Raw genomic sequence first — 18,979 nt, forward strand, 5'->3', positions numbered from 1 at the left:
TTTACTACACCATGTAATAACTCTTTTTAGCGGCGATAGTAGGTGACTCCTCATCCTGTATAACGATTATTCAATGATTGTTTTGATGTATTACCCTGTTGAATGGAGCCGTTTGTCTGCTTATATTCACGTTTGGCGGATGGCTGTCCACTTAGGAACTTTTGTGTGACGTAAGGCAGGTACCTAACATAGTCCTAGTCATGTGCGTCCTCTCTGGGGGTTGACTTTTAACAGTGTTGTGCCTGAGTCGAAGGCAGTTCGACACTCTATGTAGGCTAGGAGCTATATCTTGCGGAGCGTCGTCATCATCAGCTATCTACTGAATAAAAATTCATCTAGGCTTTTCCGTGCATTATGGTCTTCAGCAACACTCATCTACCATGCATTAATTCATCATCCAGGCCATTTTCTATTTCTTGGAATCCCGCAGACAGCTTCTCTGGTCCATCTACCATCCATTCAGCTGGCTATATTGGCTGCGTAGCTCTATTTCATTTCCATAACAGTCATTCACTGATTAGCCAGAACATTGTGACCACGGACATACTGTCGATATAAACCTGTCCAGGCGATAGCAGCGTTACCCAGTGCGGAATGTCTCCTAGTTAGACACACACGCACGCGGTTCATGTGTGTAAGCGTGCTGTTCGTATGTAGACTGGGAAAGGTGCGCGTTCTCTCTGAGATTGACTGAGGGCAGTTTGCGATGGCCTAGAGGCTCGGAACGGGCTTTTCGGGAACTGTACGATTTTTCTTGTATTCGAGGAGTGATTTGGTGAGTGTCTTGAGTACGAGACGAAACCAAGACGTCGTGGAGTTGGGCGACCACCCATTTCAGATGTCGGATGTCGTAGGCTGGCCAGACTAGTAAAACGGGATAGGCAGCAAATTGTGGCGAAACTACCATCAGATACATAGAACACTGTCATAAAAATGGGTATTAAAATGTATACTTTTGCGTTAAAGATTTAACCCAATAGGTATCAAAGTTACAAACTGTGGATATGTCTTGAAGTAGCACAACACAAGGTGCGCAAATTACCCATACTATATTTATTTGAGTATGAAAGTATTTAGCGACTTCCAACAAACTTAACACATAGTTTCATATCTTTTTTTTTCGCTAACATCGTCTCCCTCCTCTCCAAACTCCCACAAGATAATGAAAAGATAATGAAAATGAAAGCAGTAAAACTTCAGTATCAGACAAGATGCTTTAATTGATTACTTCTTTCTCACTAACTCTATTCGCAAGATGTTTTTCAGAAAGTACCAACATATACCACTGAGTGTACCTACAAAATTATATCAATGTACCACACACAGTTCACCAGTTCACGAGATATAACGCCGTAAACATTGAGATGCGTCTTTAATCACAAATGTTTTACGTGCTTAACGTCAAATATTTAACTCATTTGTAAAGTAACCTGACGTTTGAAGCTGTTCTACACACTGGAGTTTGCATCGAGGTATCAATCACGGATGGGGCAGAGGAAACGGGGGGGGGGGGGGGGGGGGGGCGGGGCGGGTGGATATCTCGTTTTCTTATATTCGTTGTTGAACTTTATCTACTTAAAGGCGGAAAGTGTATTGTCAGCGGCAAAACGAAGCTGATTAAGTTTATGATCCATTAACATGTTTTTTTTTTTAAGCATCATTTGCGACCAGCTTTGCGAAAGAGGCGGCGACACTTTCTGCGCAACCCACCCATCATTTTGCACGACAATGCGCGGGCGCATTAGCGCAAGCTGTGGCTGCTCTGTTCGGTCGATGGGACTGGGAAGTACTGTACCATCCACCATACTCCCTGGACTTAAGTCCTGGTGACTTTGATTTGATTCCGAAGATGAAGGAATCACTTCGTGGCATTCGCTTCAGGCCGTAGACCGCTCCATTTGCACCATCAACAGAACAGGCTCTACTAACGGTGTACTACGCCTTCCACATCGCTGGCAACGGGTTCTACACAACGCTTTGAAGGACAGTAACAGGTGCAAACATGTAACTCTTTTGTATCGGTTGTGAATAGATAGTTGCCACTTTTTACGTTCCAACCCTCTTGTATACGGTGGAGTATTTTTTTACGTCTTGCCTGTCGCCTTTCTTGTGATGTAGAAGAGTTATAGATACGTTCCAGTTTTGTGAAATAGTCTTGTCACACGAATATTCTATGAACCGTATTGGAGCTTTATTTTGTGTCATATTGCGTACGTTTTTCACCATTTTAGTGACTACTCGTTGCGCTTCTCGTTTGTAAAGGTTTTTAGGTTTAATATATACGTGCGTTTCACTCTATGAATCGTCTTAAGTTGGCTATGCACAACACACTGACACTGAATTATCTTGAATTATCTTTACTTATAACCCAGTTTACGAAACATTGCCGATTGTGACGTACTGTAGACCTACACCTAATAGGCAAGCAGATATCGCTCTCTAGTGTTAATCTAATCTAATCAGTATACCGCCAATATTCCTCGTTTATGTTTATCGCAATGGAAAAATATTCACGTATGTCTCCAAAACTGTTAATAGCAATCTGATCTCAACACAACATATAGTCTTCCAAGCTTCTTTCCACTACTTTTTTAAAATCATTACATAACGTCCTGCACGAAGATCCAACCAGTGTCAAGTATTGTGGCAAACTTGGAAAAATTGATAGTACTGCACGTGGTTCTTATTTTGAATAACTTTTCACATAAAGAATAAACTGTTCTGTTTTTATTTTGCATTCTCCAATAACAAATTTTATGCATCTTACAGGCTTCTTTGATTCTGGAAGGTCTTTGCGAATTTTTCCCCTCCCACTTTTTCTTTAGTTATTCATCACTGGGTAAAGAAAACGTGATGAGAGTTTGATTTTGTCATCTGTAATTGCTTTTTTACGCAGCCACACTAAAGCATGTTGATATTTTTAGTATGTGTAAAATGGACATTCAATACAGCTATTACAATGTTAATAGACACAAATTTCCAAAAGTATTTGTGTATATTATTTATTTTGTGCAAAAACTACGAAAAACTATTTCACGCCCATGAGAACCACTTCACTTCCGCTCTGATGAAAATACATTACGCATTACTATATCTTTTTTTGTAAATATATGTTATGTTTTCTTGTTTCGTAACATGTTCTACATAGTTCAGGATTTGCTCACTATCCATCCATGGAACTAAAAGCACGTCTAATCTAATCTACTTCGTAAATTTTATCGGAGGCATAATTTAATTGACTATGGATAGTTCTCGTATGCTAAGTTCAGACTTGAAACGGGTTTCACGTACTAAAAAAAGAAATAAAATATAAGCGTGAACGTAAGGTGACTGTTAGCAGAGGTATTGACCAAGTTCCACGCTTAACAATTTAAACAGCAGTCCCCCCCCCCCCTCCACCTTCTGCATTCTGGTGGGGAAAAGCAGTGATGACAGAGGCGGTTTGTTTTAACAAGCTCAGTTTATAAAACAACATTCGTTTCTCCCTAAAAATGCAGGCTCCTGACCGACGAAAGTTTTGTGGGGTAAGTTCGGTGCAATGAACACTCGCGTTTAAGTATGGTTATAAAACTAATCGCTACACGATGAACCGTATGTATCCGGTACTATCGGGCAACTTACATGTTACTAACTATTCTTCTCACGTTACTTCCGCTACTGATCGTCGTTATGCATAACGCATGACTAACGTTCCGTTACGCTTGAGCTGTGAACGCACAGGTGTTTGTTGATGGAAGACTAGCGTTACAGCTGATGTAGGGTGGAGTGGGGTAGGAGGGGGGAGAAGATTGCAAGTACGCTATGTGTCAAAGCATTGTTAACAGTGGGTGAAATAGCAGCGTGGATATAGAAGGGTTTTAAATGGCTAACGCTAATGCTTTTCTTACCACTAACATTTCTAACTGGATCAGAGCCGTAGCGAGCGCCCTTGACTGAACCGCCAAATCTTCGGCAACCCCCTCCCCCAAGTAAAACTTCCTTTCTACAGTTTTTCTAGGCAGATTTAGAAAATTTTATAATCTTGTCAGTGGGTTTTAAAACCGGATCATTACTGAAAGATATTCCTTATAAGAACTGTATTTACTCGTATATAAAATATTGAACTAACTAATTAAATGTAACATGTTAGTGAATAAATTACAATTAGTACAAACTCTAAAATCTTGAAAGTAAAACAATAGCTATTTGGTACTGTTTATGACTGCTACAGTGCATTGTTTATAGTATGGTGAATAATAAAGAACAAATTTTATTTGTTCCTTGTGCACTTTTATGAAATATTAAGTTACTAATTCGAAATAAAATAATAGGGCTATAATGTTACTTAGTTTTTTTTTATTTGAGCGAAGAAATATCATTGGTTGGTAGAGCACTTCCCCGCGAACGGCAAAGGTCCCGATTTCGAGTCTTGGTCCGGAACACAGGAAATTTCATATCAGCGCACACTCCGCTGCAGTGTGAAAATCTCATTCTGGGAACATCCCCCGCCCTAGCCCATACTACAGTGGCTGAAACGAATTAGATCCAGACTTCAGACGACATAAATTGTTAAAAATTGGAAGCCTCCAATTAAACAGCATATTTGTTTCAGCAGTCACTCGTCGCCCTACGACTCCCTTCAATACCGTGGTGAAGTGGCAGCAAGAACTCCAATGTCGAATGTGGACGAGTCGTGCAATTATGTGAACCGAACAGACTTAAACCACTTTGGCGATAGCCTTCTGTTATGCAGTAATTGTTTTTTATTACGATACTTGAGCCAGATGAGCCTATCTAGAAATGGCACTAAGACGACTGCGCTTTAATACAGTCGCGAGCCAAGGTTCAAAATGGCTCTGAGCACTATGGGACTTAACTGCTGTGGTCATCAGTCCCCTAGACCTTAGAACTACTTAAACGTAACTAACCTAAGGACATCAGACACATCCATGCCCGAGGCAGGATTCGAACCTGCGACCGTAGCGGTCACGCGGTTCCAGACTGTAGCGCCTAGAACCGCACGGCCACTCCGGCCGGCTGCGAGCCAAGGGAAATGCTTCTTCTTGCAGGCAGAAGATAGGAATAGGTAACTTTTTCGTTTTATTTCCTGGACAAGTTTGCCAACCCAACATGCACAAAATACGTATAGGAGACTAAGTTATTGTTCAGTCTAAATATTCCGCTATTGAATAGCATAACTCCTCAGTTAACCTACGGTTCTATAATGAAACACTAGGCATCTCATAATAATATTTTTATAATTAAGCAAATAATCATTGTTATAGAGGTTCCTGTTGTAGGCCACTGAAGTTTCCTAAAACGCTTACGTGAAACATGTTTGGTTAAAAATAAAAATAGAAGTCAGGAGCAAAAGACAAATAGCATTTATTCTTACATTCAATACTGAACTTTTAACTGGCGAACAATGGCTGCAAATATTAACAAAACATACATTGATTTACAGTAAGTCCTTTATGTTTAGAGGATCCCCATGGAGAGAATGAATACAAGAGAAACGTATCAGAGAGAAACTTATTAGAGCACGAAACTTGGCGACTCGACCCGATGGGGGCACGAACAGTCACGAAACGAGACGAATGCTGTTAATGAAATGTACTCAATACTGCGACTTTCTCTTAACTCGGCCCACTCGAATAATCTAAATAAAACGAAAACTGATCATTTGGATCGAGTCGAGCGAGAACTGCATGCGGAAGAACAAGAAGCAAACAACGAATCATATGTAAGATTATCGAATGGGCATTTCGAGTCTCGTGATATGTACATTACTCATAGTCACCAATGAAGGCAAACGGTTTGTAACGGCCATAGCGCTGAATGAAAAGCTAAGACTCAAGATGCGAGGTTTCTCTAGCTTTCAGAAAGCGTGGTTATTCCGATAGGCTACAACTTTCCGTCACTCTCTTTTGCCGTTTCTACTGACGATCCTATGAGCTAAGCCGAGCGGAAAACCCGTGCATCCTTTACTGCTGCTCGCTAACGAAATTCTGCAGAAATCCAAGTCGTGAGAGTTGTTGTTCTGTGAGCATGAGCTAGTTTTTTATCTGTAAACTAAGTAAACAAAAGAGACAGGAAGTAAAAGAATTTGTTTTTCGACACAACGCGCCATATAACTATCATTCACGGCGAGTCATTAAAGTTCTTTTCTCTCCAGTCTCTTTTGCAGAGCCAGTGCTCAGCACCATGATGCGAAAATAGCGATTAGACTTCATGTGTTTCATCGGAAGATGAGCGAGAAATGGCTCGAAAACTAGGTTGTCGGAATAAACAAATATTTCAAAATGTGACTGGTTCGGTTCTAAGCGGTTCAGTTTGGAACCGCGTGACCGCTACGGTCGCAGGTTCGAATCCTGCCTCGGGCATGGATGTGTGTGATGTCCTTAGGTTAGTTAGGTTTAAGTAGTTCTAAGTTCTAGGGAACTGATGACCTCAGATGTTAAGTCCCATGGTGCTCAGAGCCATTTGAGCATTTTTTTTTTTTTTTTTTTTTTTTTTTTTTTTTTTTTTTTTTTTTTTGTGACAGGTTGCAGTTTTCTGTATTTATATGCAACTGATTAGTAATCCTAACACTGAAGAAAGCAAAAGCACTCCGTCTTCAGACCACAAGTGGCCCATCGGGACCATCCGACCGCCGTTACATCCTCAGTTGAGGAACACTGAAGAAAGAGGAAATAAAATTTAGAAACACTTATTCATGTTTGATACCAACTATAGTACATTGTTTGTGCCTAAAAAACTTACGACATAGACATTTGGGTGCAAACTAAGGCAAGCATTCGACAAGATGCATGTGGGAAACCATCCAAAAAACCCTGAAATTGGCCTGTAGAACAGAGTGTTAGCAGCCCAGAAACGAACGTAGATGATCATGATCCTCGCATCCGCAGTTTGACACATTAATGTGCAGTTGGATTGCAGAATTCGTAACCCTACTGCTGCATCATGTCGTATTGTGTAGTGTTCCATGCAGCTTGCGGAGCTTCCATATTCTGGACATTATTTCACTTTTGAGATCACTCATTTTTTTCCTTTCTTACAGCGTATAAAATGGTGTTTATTCTTTCCGAGTGATGCATTTGAATCCATGCATGAAATATAGAGGTACAACATGGCCGAGTTCAGCAGAGTCCAGTGAAAACACTTTGTCGTGTAAAAGTGAATGTAGCCTCAGCAAGATTTTCGGGTTTTCTTTTACCACAGACCAATAGCAAACTACTGTTGTGCTTAAGTTGTGTAGGATAGGAAAGGGGGAGGGGTGGACTGGATCCATATTTACTTTGTACTGTGTATTGGAGGTGACCCATTCTGCAGCTAGATAACGGCTTTACTAGGAAGTGACAGACATAACACTGGGGAACACATTTCGAACGGCGCCGAAACCGCAGCCGCGACAAGAAGCCGGTACAGTTTCCCGTGAACAATCTGACAACCAAACAAACCCATCCAACACTGACGAGACAAAATATAATGACCACTGTCCACCACTGGCTTTGTGGTTAAAACAGGGATTTATTTTTTAAGATTCTATTACATCCCCTTTCTGATAACGAAAGAAGTACAGACATGTAAAGACTAAGCGCCTCTATTGTGTATTTGACTGGTTGATCGCATAGAGGGACGCTCATGAATCCCGGCGGAGGTTCGAGTCCTCCCTCGGGCATGGGTGTGTGTGTTTGTCCTTAGGATAATTTAGGTTAAGTAGTGTGTAAGCTTAGGGACTGATGACCTTAGCAGTTAAGTTCCATAAGATTTCACACACATTTGAACATTTTTGACGCTGACGAATATCCGCAACACTGATGTGCATTTACCTACGACGGTTCTATTCAAATAGGTCTCATTCCTTCAGCTGTCTGTGTAGTAGTCAGTTCGCATTAGTGTGCACTGGCAAACTTGATCAGATTCATACCGTACTGCCTCTTAATGGGTCGGAAGCAGGAGATTGCAGTTGAAATACGTGCTGCAATTGTAGCTTTGGGTCAGGAAGGTTATTGTAATAGGACAATTGCAACAAACGTTGGCGTAGGCAAATCTGCAGAGATATATACACTGCATCATAAAAACAGGAGCGTGAAGTAATGGTCCAATGTGTTATTTGCGTGTTATTTGAGTGAGTAAATTTTACTGGGAATTAGTAAAGCTAATACTGGCAGTACTTGTACCGACGCTGCTGCCATGAATAGTGATAGTTGTAATAATAATAATAATAATAATAATGACAATAATAACAGTAATGATAGTGCGAGATATAAAAAGAATTTATGGATGCACAAGATAGATGTTTTCTGATATAACGAGTTCTCGGAAAAGAAAATATACCATTAATAAATGAAGAGACTGTTAACAGAGACACCATTACTTAGAACACAAACAAAAACCTGTAAGTGGGACAGAGCACGTTTGTGCCAACAAGTACAAATTATGGAAAAAGAAATGAAAGAACTTAGACAAAAGAATACCGATTTGGAGGCTCGTCTCTCTCAGTGTAATGCTGAGTTACTTAAAACATTTTCAAGTGATTGAGGGTTCTTTTGGTGTTGTTATGAAAGGGCATTATAGTAATTGGTCATCTGAAGATACTGCAAGGGGAGCAACATTACGTTGGTTGGTTGGTTGATTGGGGGAGGGGAACAAACATCGTGGTCATCGGTTCTATCGGATTAGGGAAGGATGGGGAAGGAAGTCGACCATGCACTTGCAAAGGAACCATCCCGACATTTTCCTGAAGCGAGTTGAGAAAATCACGGAAAATCTAAATCAGGATGGCCGGACGCGAATTTGAACCGTCGTCCTCCTGAACGCGAACTCACTGCACCACCTCGCTCGGTACCAAATTTACAGTGTGTATCTCTTAAAACGTCATGCTTTGACAGTAATGAACTGAAATATCCTCTTCCTAGTGCAGTCATTATTAAAAGAGGAGCCAGGCGGCTTAGCATTCTTTCAGGTTCTGTTGATTTAAGCCTTAATATCATGAAAACACAATCAAAGACACGAAATAAATTTGAAAAAGACGTAATTCTTAGCTTAGCACTGAGTTATGTTTGAGCCAGGTAGAGGAGACTGTTTGAGAATTCGACAATAATGTTCAGTTTATGGTCATCAGAAGTTGAGTAGGAAAGCGGAGACAGCCTGTTTATTATAACTTTTACCTGAGTGTTTTCTAAGGTCTTGCTGACCGCCATGATTCGATTAATAGGAAATGATGAATTTTAAGTGTATGGCGCCTTCAAACAGAACACTTACACTGAATCTAAGGGTGACGTATCACGATTCAGGTTTCGAAAATCCATCAGACCCAAACAGAAAAGTGTGTGTGTCTTTTTTTACGTTGTGCCTGGTGCCTTAAATCTGTTAAACAATCATCTGGTTGACGGTGGTTATAGACTTAAATCTGGTAGTTTGCCCGCGTTAGGTCAATTGAACTTCGAAATACCTAAGTAGATTTACAATGTGCCCATTAAGTGACCATGAACCATTTACTAGATTCTGATACGGAAAGGCAAAATGTAAGGAAAACAGCAGAGCTGAGACAAGTCGTCTGTCATAATTTCACCACGTTCCGTTACGTTGGTGAGGCTGAAAAAGTTATGAACAACGCATTTGATGTGTTGAATTCGAGAATTTTAAACAGTTTCATTCAGACAAAAACAATTAAATATGGAAAAATTTATTTTTATACACTACTGGCCATTAAAATTGCTACACCAAGAAGAAATGCAGATGATAAACGGGTATTCATTGGGCAAATATATTATACTAGGGCTGACATGTGATTACATATTCACGCAATTTGGGTGCATAGATCCTGAGAAATCAGTATCCAGAACAACCATCTCTGGCCGTAATAACGGCCTTGAATACGCCTCGGTATTGAGTCAAAAAGAGCTTGGATGGCGTGTACATGTACAGCTGCCCACGCAGCTTCAACACCACATCACAGTTCATAAAGAGTGGTGACACGTATTTTGACGAGCCAGTTGCTCGGCCACCATTGACCAGACTTTTTCAATTGGTGACAGATCTGGAGAATGTACTGGCCAGGGCATCAGTCGAATGCTTTCTGTATCCAGAAAGGCCCGTACAGGACCTGCAACATGCGGTCGTGCATTATCCTGCTGAAATGTAGGGTTTCGCAGGGATCGAATGAAGGGTAGAGCCACGGGTCGTAACACATCTGAAATGTAACGTTCACTGTTCAAAGCGCCGTCAATGCGAACAAGAGGTTACTGAGACGTGTAACCAATGGCACCCCATACCATCACGCCGGGTGATACGCCAGTATGGCGATGACGAACACACGCTTCCAATGTGCGTTCACCGCGATGTCGCCAAACACGGGAGCGAACATCATGATGCTGTGAACAGAACCTGGATTCATCAGAAAAAATGAAGTTTTGCCATTCGTGCACCCAGGTTCGTCGTTGAGTTCACCATCGCACGCACTCCTGTGTGTGATGCAGCGTCAAGGGTAACCGCAGCCATGGTCTCCGAACTGATAGTCCATGCTGCTGCAAACGTCGTCGAACTGTTCGTGCAAATGGTTGCTGGCTTGCAAACGTCGCCATCTGTTGACTCAGGGATCGAGGCGTGGCTGCACGATCCGTTACAGCCATGCGGATAAGATGCTTGTCATCTCGACTGCTAGTGATACGAGGCCGTTGGGATCCAGCACGGCGTTCCGTATTACCCTCCTTAACCCACTGATTCCATATTCTGCTAAAAGTCGTTAGATCTCGACCAACGAGAGCAGCAATGTCGCGATACGATAAACCGCAATCGCGATAGGCTACAATCCGACCTTTATCAAAGTCGGAAGCGTAATGGTACGCATTTCTCCTCCTTACACGAGGCATCACAACAACGTTTCACCAGGCAACGCCGGTGAACTGCTGTTTGTATATGAGAAATCGGTTGGAAACTTTCCTCATGTCAGCACGTTGTAGGTGTCGCCACCGGCGCCAACCTTGTGTGAATGCTCTGAAAAGCTAATCATTTGCATATCACAGCATCTTCCTGCTGTCTGTTAAATTTCGCGTCTGTCGTACGTCATCTTCGTGGTGTAGCAATTTTAATGGCCAGTAGTGTATTTATTTAATTAATAGTATTAATAATAATGATAGCAATAATAATAAGGCAATATAACATAAAAAACTTGATTAATAGCATATGAGTGCGTGGAGTTCCTATAAGCTTGTCTATGAGGTAGTTAGCCGCGACTCACAGCATATCTACGTGTAATATTTCCGTTCATTCTAGTAGACGTGGTTACAGGTTATAGCAATTCGAGGTTCGTGCCCGGACACACCGTCATTCTGGCAAACGGTTGCTCGAAACACGCACCGTGCCACGGTCGCAAGTCGGAATAGGCAATATCATGGTCTGGAAGACATTCATCGGGACTTCTGCGGCACCTGTGGCAATAATCTAAGGCGGCGTTACAGCTGTGGACTACATGGGTGGACCTCAAGCATCCCTTCATGCTTGAGGTCTTCCCTAACGGTGATGGCATCTATAAGCAGGACAACTGTCGGAGTCACAAAGCCAAAATCGTGCAAAAATGTTTTAGGGATATGACAAATGGCTAACTTTGATGTCTTGGCCTTAAAACATACCTCAGATGAACTCGTTGGAAAACATCGAAGGCGCTATTGGGCTCCAAATCCGGGACGGCCTTATGCCACATTATTGGGAGGGCCTGTATTCCGGCATTGTACCACTCTACTATTTGACGGCGGGGCCAGTGTCTTGCTAAATCGATAACCTCTCCATCATCCACGTACTGCTGCCCGCGGATTGCATCCTTCATTGGGCCAGACAGCTGGAATTCGGAAGGTGCGAGATCCGGGCTGAAGTGTGGATGAACAAGAACAGTCGAATGAAGTTTCGTGACCTCCTCCCGGGAGCGCAGAGTTCTGTTAGGTCTTCCGTTGCCATGGAGACGGAGAAGTTCGTTCGTATTTTTTGGCTACGAACAGGCTGAAGTCGTTTCTTCAATTTCCTGAGGGTCGCACCTTACACTTTAGAGTTGATCGTTGCACCATGAGGGAGGACATCAAATAGAATAACACCTTAGGAGTCCCGGAAAATCGTCGCCATTACTTTATAGGCAGACGGTACGGCTTTGAACTTTTTCTTCGGGAGAGGGATGAATGGCGCCACTCCATGGATTGCGGTTCGAAGTGACGAACCCATGTTTCATCACCTGTGACGATGTCCGACAGGAAATTGTCATGATCAGCCTCGTAATGCGCAAGCAATTCCGCAACATGATTCTTCGTTGAACTTAATGGTCTTCTGTTGGCGGCGAGCAACCCAGCTGAACACACCGTTGAGTACCCCAACTGGTGCTTGAATGTGTCAGCACTACGAGGGGCGTTTGAAAAGTCCGTGCAAAACTAAAAACTATTTACGTGTTCGTGGTAAACCTTTTTTATTTTTCGACATAATCTCCTTTTAGACTTATACACTTGGTCCAACGCTGTTCTAATTTGTTCATCCCTTCCGAATAATAGAAATTGTCCAAGTCTGCAAAATAGCTATTAGTTGCAGCAATCACCTCCTCGTCTGAATAAAATTTTTGGCCCGCCAGCCATTACTTCAAATTGGGGAACAAATAGTAGTCCGAGGGAGCCAAGTATAGAGAATAGTGGGGATGTCAAGCGCGTTGGAATCCTATTTCCATTAATTTTGCGACCACAACTGGTGAGGTGTGTGATGGTGCTTTGTCGTGATGGAAGAGGACTTTTTTGCTGTCCGATCGCCGGCGTTTTTCTTGCAGCTTGGTTTTCAAACGGTCCAAAAACGATGAATAATATGCACCTGTAATAGTTTTACCCTTATAGGATTATCCCTTGCGAATCTCAAAAGACAGTCGCCATAACCTCTCCGGCCGAAGGAATGGTCTTCGCCTTTCTTGGTGCAGATCATCCCTTGGTAACCAATTGTTTAGATTGTTGTTAGGTCTCAGGAGTAGAGTAATGTATCCATGTTTCATCCACAGTAACGAAACGACGCTTAAAGTCCGCCGCGCGGGATTAGCCGAGCGGTCTGGGGGCTGCAGTCATGGACTGTGCGGCTGGTCCCGGAGGAGGTTCGAGTCCTCCCTCGGGCATGGGTATGTGTGTTTGTTCTTAGGATAATTTGGGTTAAGTAGTGTGTAAGCTTAGGGACTGATGACCTTAGCAGTTAAGTCCCATAAGATTTCACACACATTTGAACATTTTTTTGCTTAAAGTCCTGCGGATTCTTCCTGAACAGCTGCAAATCATCCTTGCAACACTTCACACGATTCTGTTTTTGGCCAAGCGTGAGCATTTGCGGACAGCTTTCTCATGTCCAAATGTTTATGCAAAATATTATGTACCCGTTCATTCGAAATGCCCAAACACTAGCAGTCTCACGCACCTTAACTCTTCTGTCATCCATCACCCAAGCACGGATTTTAACAATGATTTCTGATGTCGTAACCCCAAAGGGCGTTCAGAACGTTCAGCATTACTTGTGCCCATATGGCCACTCCGAAAAATTTGAAACCACTTATAAACTGTTCTAATATAAGGTGCAGGGTCACCGTAATGTTTACTAAGCTTCTCTTTAGTCTTCTGAGGCGTTTTGCCTTTCATAAAGTAATGTTTATTCACCACACGATATTCTTTTTCGTCCATTTTTCGACAGTCACTCGACTCCCTTGATTCACACGAATGCCAAACACAAAGAAATAGACCAATATGGCTGAAGCTTGATGTGCGTTCTTTCCAAAGATGCTACTAACTAAACATTACCTCGATACGCGCCGGTGGTGCCATCTCTCGGACTTTGCACGGTCTTTTCAAACGCCCCTCGTACCAACAGAGACATCCAATTGAACAACGAGCTGTTTGATTCTGATCCGTCGATCACCTCGAATCAGAGCGTCCGCGCGTTCTGACATTGCGAAAATCACAGCAGTGGGCGGCCGGCCAGTACGCGGTGGATCGGACATGTTTGCGCGACCTTGTAGAGCTGCTTGGAATGCACCTCCGTTACAGGCACCATTTTTCAGGCTACGTATAGCTCCGCCACCATTTGAACTTCATGAAACTAGAGAGGCTTAATCGGGAGTATTCCACGATGTCGCACAACAAATTCCGCATTTTTTCAACAGAAACTGACCGATAACAAAAGTGCTGCATTACTTATTGAACGCCCCTCGTAAACGATGTTTCGCGTTGCGTTCGGCAATACTAAAAGGTTCAGCAGAGTCACACACAATTATTTCTTGAAGTGCTAGAGAATTCTGTAATGAATAGAATTCGTACCCTAGACTACAGGACATGTAGTAGGAATAATCCACTAAATTAAAGGCCCATATCGTTAATGTAGATATGCAGCAGGATTCTAGAACATATATTGTGTTCGAACATTATGAATTACCTCGAAGAAAACGGTCTATTGACACACAGTCAACATGGGTTTAGAAAGCATCGTTCCTGTGAAACACAACTAGCTCTTTATTCACATGAAGTGTTGAGTGCTATTGACAAGGGATTTCAGATTCATTCCGTATTTCTGGATTTCCGGAGGGCTTTTGACACTGTACCACACAAGCGGCTTGTAGTGAAATTGCGTGCTTATGGAATATCGTCTCAGTTATATGACTGGATTTGTGATTTCCTGTCAGAGAGGTCACAGTTCGTAGTAACTGACGGTAAATCATCGAGTAAAACAGAAGTGATTTCTGGCGTTCCCCAAGTTAGTGTTATAGGCCCTTTGCTGTTCCTTATCCATATAAACGATTTTGGAGACAATCTGAGCAGCCGTCTTCTGATGTTTGCAGATGACACTGCCGTTTATCGACTAATAAAATCATCAGAAGATCAAAACAAACTGCAAAATGATTTAGAAAAGATATCTGAATGGTCCGAAAAGTGGCAATTGACCCTAAATAACGAAAAGTGTGACGTCATCCACATGAGTGCTAAAAGGAACGCGTTAAACTTTGGTTACACGATAAATCCGTCTAATCTAAAAGCCCTAAATTCAACTAAATAGTTAGGTATTACAATTACGAACAATTTAAATTGGAAGGTACACACAGAAAATGTTGTGGGGAAGGCTAACCAAAGGCTGCGTTTTATTGGCAGGACACTTAGAAAATGTAACAGACCTACTAAGGAGACTGCCTACACTACGCTTGTCCGTCCACTTTTGGAATACTGTTGCGCGGTGTGGGATCCTTACCAGATAGGACTGATGGAGTACATCGAGAAAGTTCAAAGTAAGGCAGCACGTTTTGTATTATCGCGAAATATGGGAGAGAGTGTCACAGAAATGATACAGGATTTGGGCTGAAAAAGAAAGGCGTTTTTCGTTGCGACGGAATCTTCTCACGAAATTCCATTCACCAACCTTCTCCTCCGAATGCGAAAATATTTTGTTGACACCGACCTACATAGGGAGGAACGATCACCGAGGTAAAATAAGGGAAATCAGAGCTCGTACGGAAAGATATGTGTGTTCATCCTTTCCGCACGCTATACGAGATTGGAATAATAGAGAATTGTGAAGGTGGTTCGATGAACCCTCTGCCAGACACCTGAATGTGATTTCCCGAGTATCCATGTAGATGTAGATGTAGATATAAACTGGTCGGTGCTCTAGTTATCGTACTACAGAGCAGAGCAGTGGACATAGATCAACCTTCCCTAGCAGCACTCTTAACACGGTCGGGAGTTCCTGCCGAGCTCTCGTTTCCTACGCCAGTTCGCACGTATACGGCAGCCATAAAGAGCGCCGGTTACACATTTATATTCGCGGCTGCTTCCGCGGTCGCGTTTCGCCACGGAGCTACGGCGTTTGGCGCCGCCTGGCGCGATTTGCAGGCAACCCGCGCAACGTCATGTGAGGTAACACCGCACGCACGACTCATACACAGGAGCCAGTCAGCTGTAACGCCTGAGCGGTCACGGACGATGCGCGGACAACTGCTGCTGCAACGGTACGCGTTGTATTGCCACCAGGCAGACTCGTTACGTCACGACGTTCGCTGTAATTACGAAGACGAGCAATTGAACCAGAGGAGTCTGCCTCATTGAGGGGAGAAAGTGCATCTGTCACCTAGCTGAATGGAATAGTTCCGCGTTTAGCGTGGCCACGGTGTCATCAGATATTGTACTGTCTTGTCTGAGTGACGATCCTCCACACTATGGAACAGAACAGAGTGAACGTATTTCATTGCGAGCATTACACCGGGTCCACCTGTCACAATCAAGGTAGTTAACGCAAACCAGTGTGTTGGTGCTCGATATAAACTTTCACGGTGCGGCCCTAGTGATGCGAACAGTCGCGATCAACACCATTTGGAAGGGAGAGTAGAGAATACCGAGGCGTACAGTTTCTGATTACCAGATGTTGCGCCTAAGACCTGTCTTAAATCCGAGCTCAACACGACGTGGTTCACGGAGTGAGGGTATGCAACGCTGTTAATTTCGAGTGGGGATGTTAAGCTCGGGGATCCCATTGGCGCCTGCTGCCATGAGGGGAGGTTGTGGTCGACAGGCACGAAAATGGAAGAAGTTTATAATTTTTTTCATACAAGAATTGTTTTTATTAAAATGGGGGGTTCACCACTTTATTATACACTGAAGAGCCAAAGAAACTGGTACACCTGCCTAATATCGTGTAGGGACCCCACGAGCACGCATAAGTGCCACAACAAGATGTGGCATGGACTCGACTAATGTCTGAAGTAGTGCTAGAGGGAATTAACGCCATGAATCTGCAGGGCTGTCCATAAATCCGTAAGAGTACAAGGGGGTGGAGATCTCTTCTGAACAGCTCGTTGCAAGGCATCCGAGATATGCTCAATAATGTTCATGTCTGGGGACATCTCTGCCGAAAGATCACTAACTGGTGCACGCATAAGCTTTTCAGAGATCACCGTTCATTGTTAAACATGGGTCTCCCCAGCAAACATTCCTACGTGTTCACATGTTGGCCCAACGGCATCGTCGATTACGATTGCAGTGGGAATGGTATTGTCGAGATTGAACCGTGGATCAATAGGAACGTGTCGCCTTGTCAGATCAATCATATTTTTGCTCCACTAGGTCGATGGGTCGATAGTCGCTTGCATGGTGGCACTAATCGATGTCGCATTGACAGCTGTGGATCACCTGCACCCCGGTTTGAGGAGCATGATAGTGTACTCAGTTCGATGTCTTGGCCACGAAACTCGCTTAATGTGAATCCAATGGAACCCATCTGGGTCGCTATCAGGCACCATGACCGCGTACGTAAATCAGCAGCCCGTTGTTTAAGGAAATTACATGACTTGTGCGTGAACATCTGATGCGACACACCTCCACAAACCTAGCAACAAGCTGTCGAATCAAAAATTGTTCAAATGTGTGTGAAACCTTATGGGACTTAACTGCTGAGGTCATTAGTCCCTAAGCTTTTAACTACTTAACCTAAATAATCCTAAGGACAAACACACACACCCATGCCCGAGGGAGGACTCGAACCTCCGCCGGGACCAGCCGCACAGTCCATGACAGCAGCGCCTTAGACCGCTCGGGCTGTCGAATCCATGATACGAAAAATCGGTGACGTATTGCGTTCCAAAGATAGACCAAGAAGCTATTAATCAGGTGGTCATAATATTTTGGCTCGTCAGTGTAGATGCAGAATTATAAATGACCTTAAAGCACAATATCGAAATGGGATATCAAAACTAATATACACTCTCCGTCCAAAAAGTTCCGAGGCTAATTTTATTCCTGGCCTATAAGCGACGTTACCGCAGTAACAACGGTGGCAGCTTGAAGTAACGACTGTAAACAGCAGAAACGCATTCTACCAGTTAGTTGAGAGCAGAAAATGTTAAGTAGTCGACATGCGGCAGTAGTGTGTCAACACTGTTCCGTTACAGGTCGCAACGGAGCGACTTCTCTAATTGAAGAGTTCAAGGCCTTCTACAAAACGTTTTAAAGAAATGAAAAGTATGCGCAAATTTCGGCCCGCACATCTCGACTCCCGAACAAAAACAATGACGCTTGGACTCCTTCCTCGCTTTGATTGAAATGTCAAACGTGAACACTTCTTTTCTGGAAAAAATCGTTATGTTATCGATACGAATCTACCACAAAACGACGAATTATAAACAATTACATGAAGGGTCTACGCTCTGACGACATAAATCGACGTTCAAACCAATGTGATGCGTGTATGGAACATTCCAAAGAAGGACTTTCCTGACAGTCTCACGAGGTTGTATGATCTTCTGCACTTGCGTTGTTGTCAAGTTGGAGAAGATGATGTAGAAACCACCATCTAAACTTTTCTCTATTTTTTATTAATCCATACTCGAATCTTTCTGGACTGACGGTGTATGTTGCATTGCTGAGGATGTATACGAAACTTCATTTTCAATTCTTCATCGATTGTTAAACATTTGTTTGGCACCCGCTGTGCATCAAATGCTAGCGCCAGTTCAAAGCATTTTAACGCCTGATATTATGAGAAAACTCATGCCGGTACAAGATGTTATTGTGAGTTTATCCTGCGTATATAGACTACTGATACAAAATGAGAGTTCGAAAAGTGAGTATAAGAAACTGAAGCAAATATTTCTCACTTCACAGAAGCATAATAAATAAATGATTGAGATTCATTTATCTCTTACTTATGGCAATTTAACACTCTATTCGACTTGTTTAGCAGTACTACGAAACTACCTAATAACTTAACTAACGTCTGATTGATTTTTATCCTAAATGGGAAGTAAAGAATCTACTAAATCACACTGAATAGGTTCCACAATCGTGGAATTAAAGTAACACCCCGATATATATGATAATTTAATATTGTTTACCTTTGTTGTACTACAGGGAAGTCACGTGTCCTTGAAGACTCTGTAAAAGAAGAAAAATAAAAATTATTCTGATCTGTGACTTCGTGTCAGCTGACTTAACAACAGTGAATACACAAGAAAATC

The 18,979-nt window shown here is 42.7% G+C and overlaps 1 long non-coding RNA gene across 1 annotated transcript in view; it reads right to left on the reverse strand.

Moving 5' to 3' along the window:
* Nucleotides 1-18,869: 18,869 nt before the first annotated feature.
* Nucleotides 18,870-18,979, reverse strand: part of LOC124625760 — a 173,715-nt gene continuing 173,605 nt past the window's right edge. Inside the window, exon 3 of the long non-coding RNA XR_006980715.1 lies at nucleotides 18,870-18,896. This is a non-coding gene — a long non-coding RNA (uncharacterized LOC124625760). The remainder of the gene's footprint in view (nucleotides 18,897-18,979) is intronic.

This window comes from Schistocerca americana, chromosome 8 (genome assembly GCF_021461395.2).
Source record: "Schistocerca americana isolate TAMUIC-IGC-003095 chromosome 8, iqSchAmer2.1, whole genome shotgun sequence".
In the NCBI taxonomy this organism is placed as follows: Eukaryota; Metazoa; Arthropoda; class Insecta; order Orthoptera; family Acrididae; genus Schistocerca; species Schistocerca americana.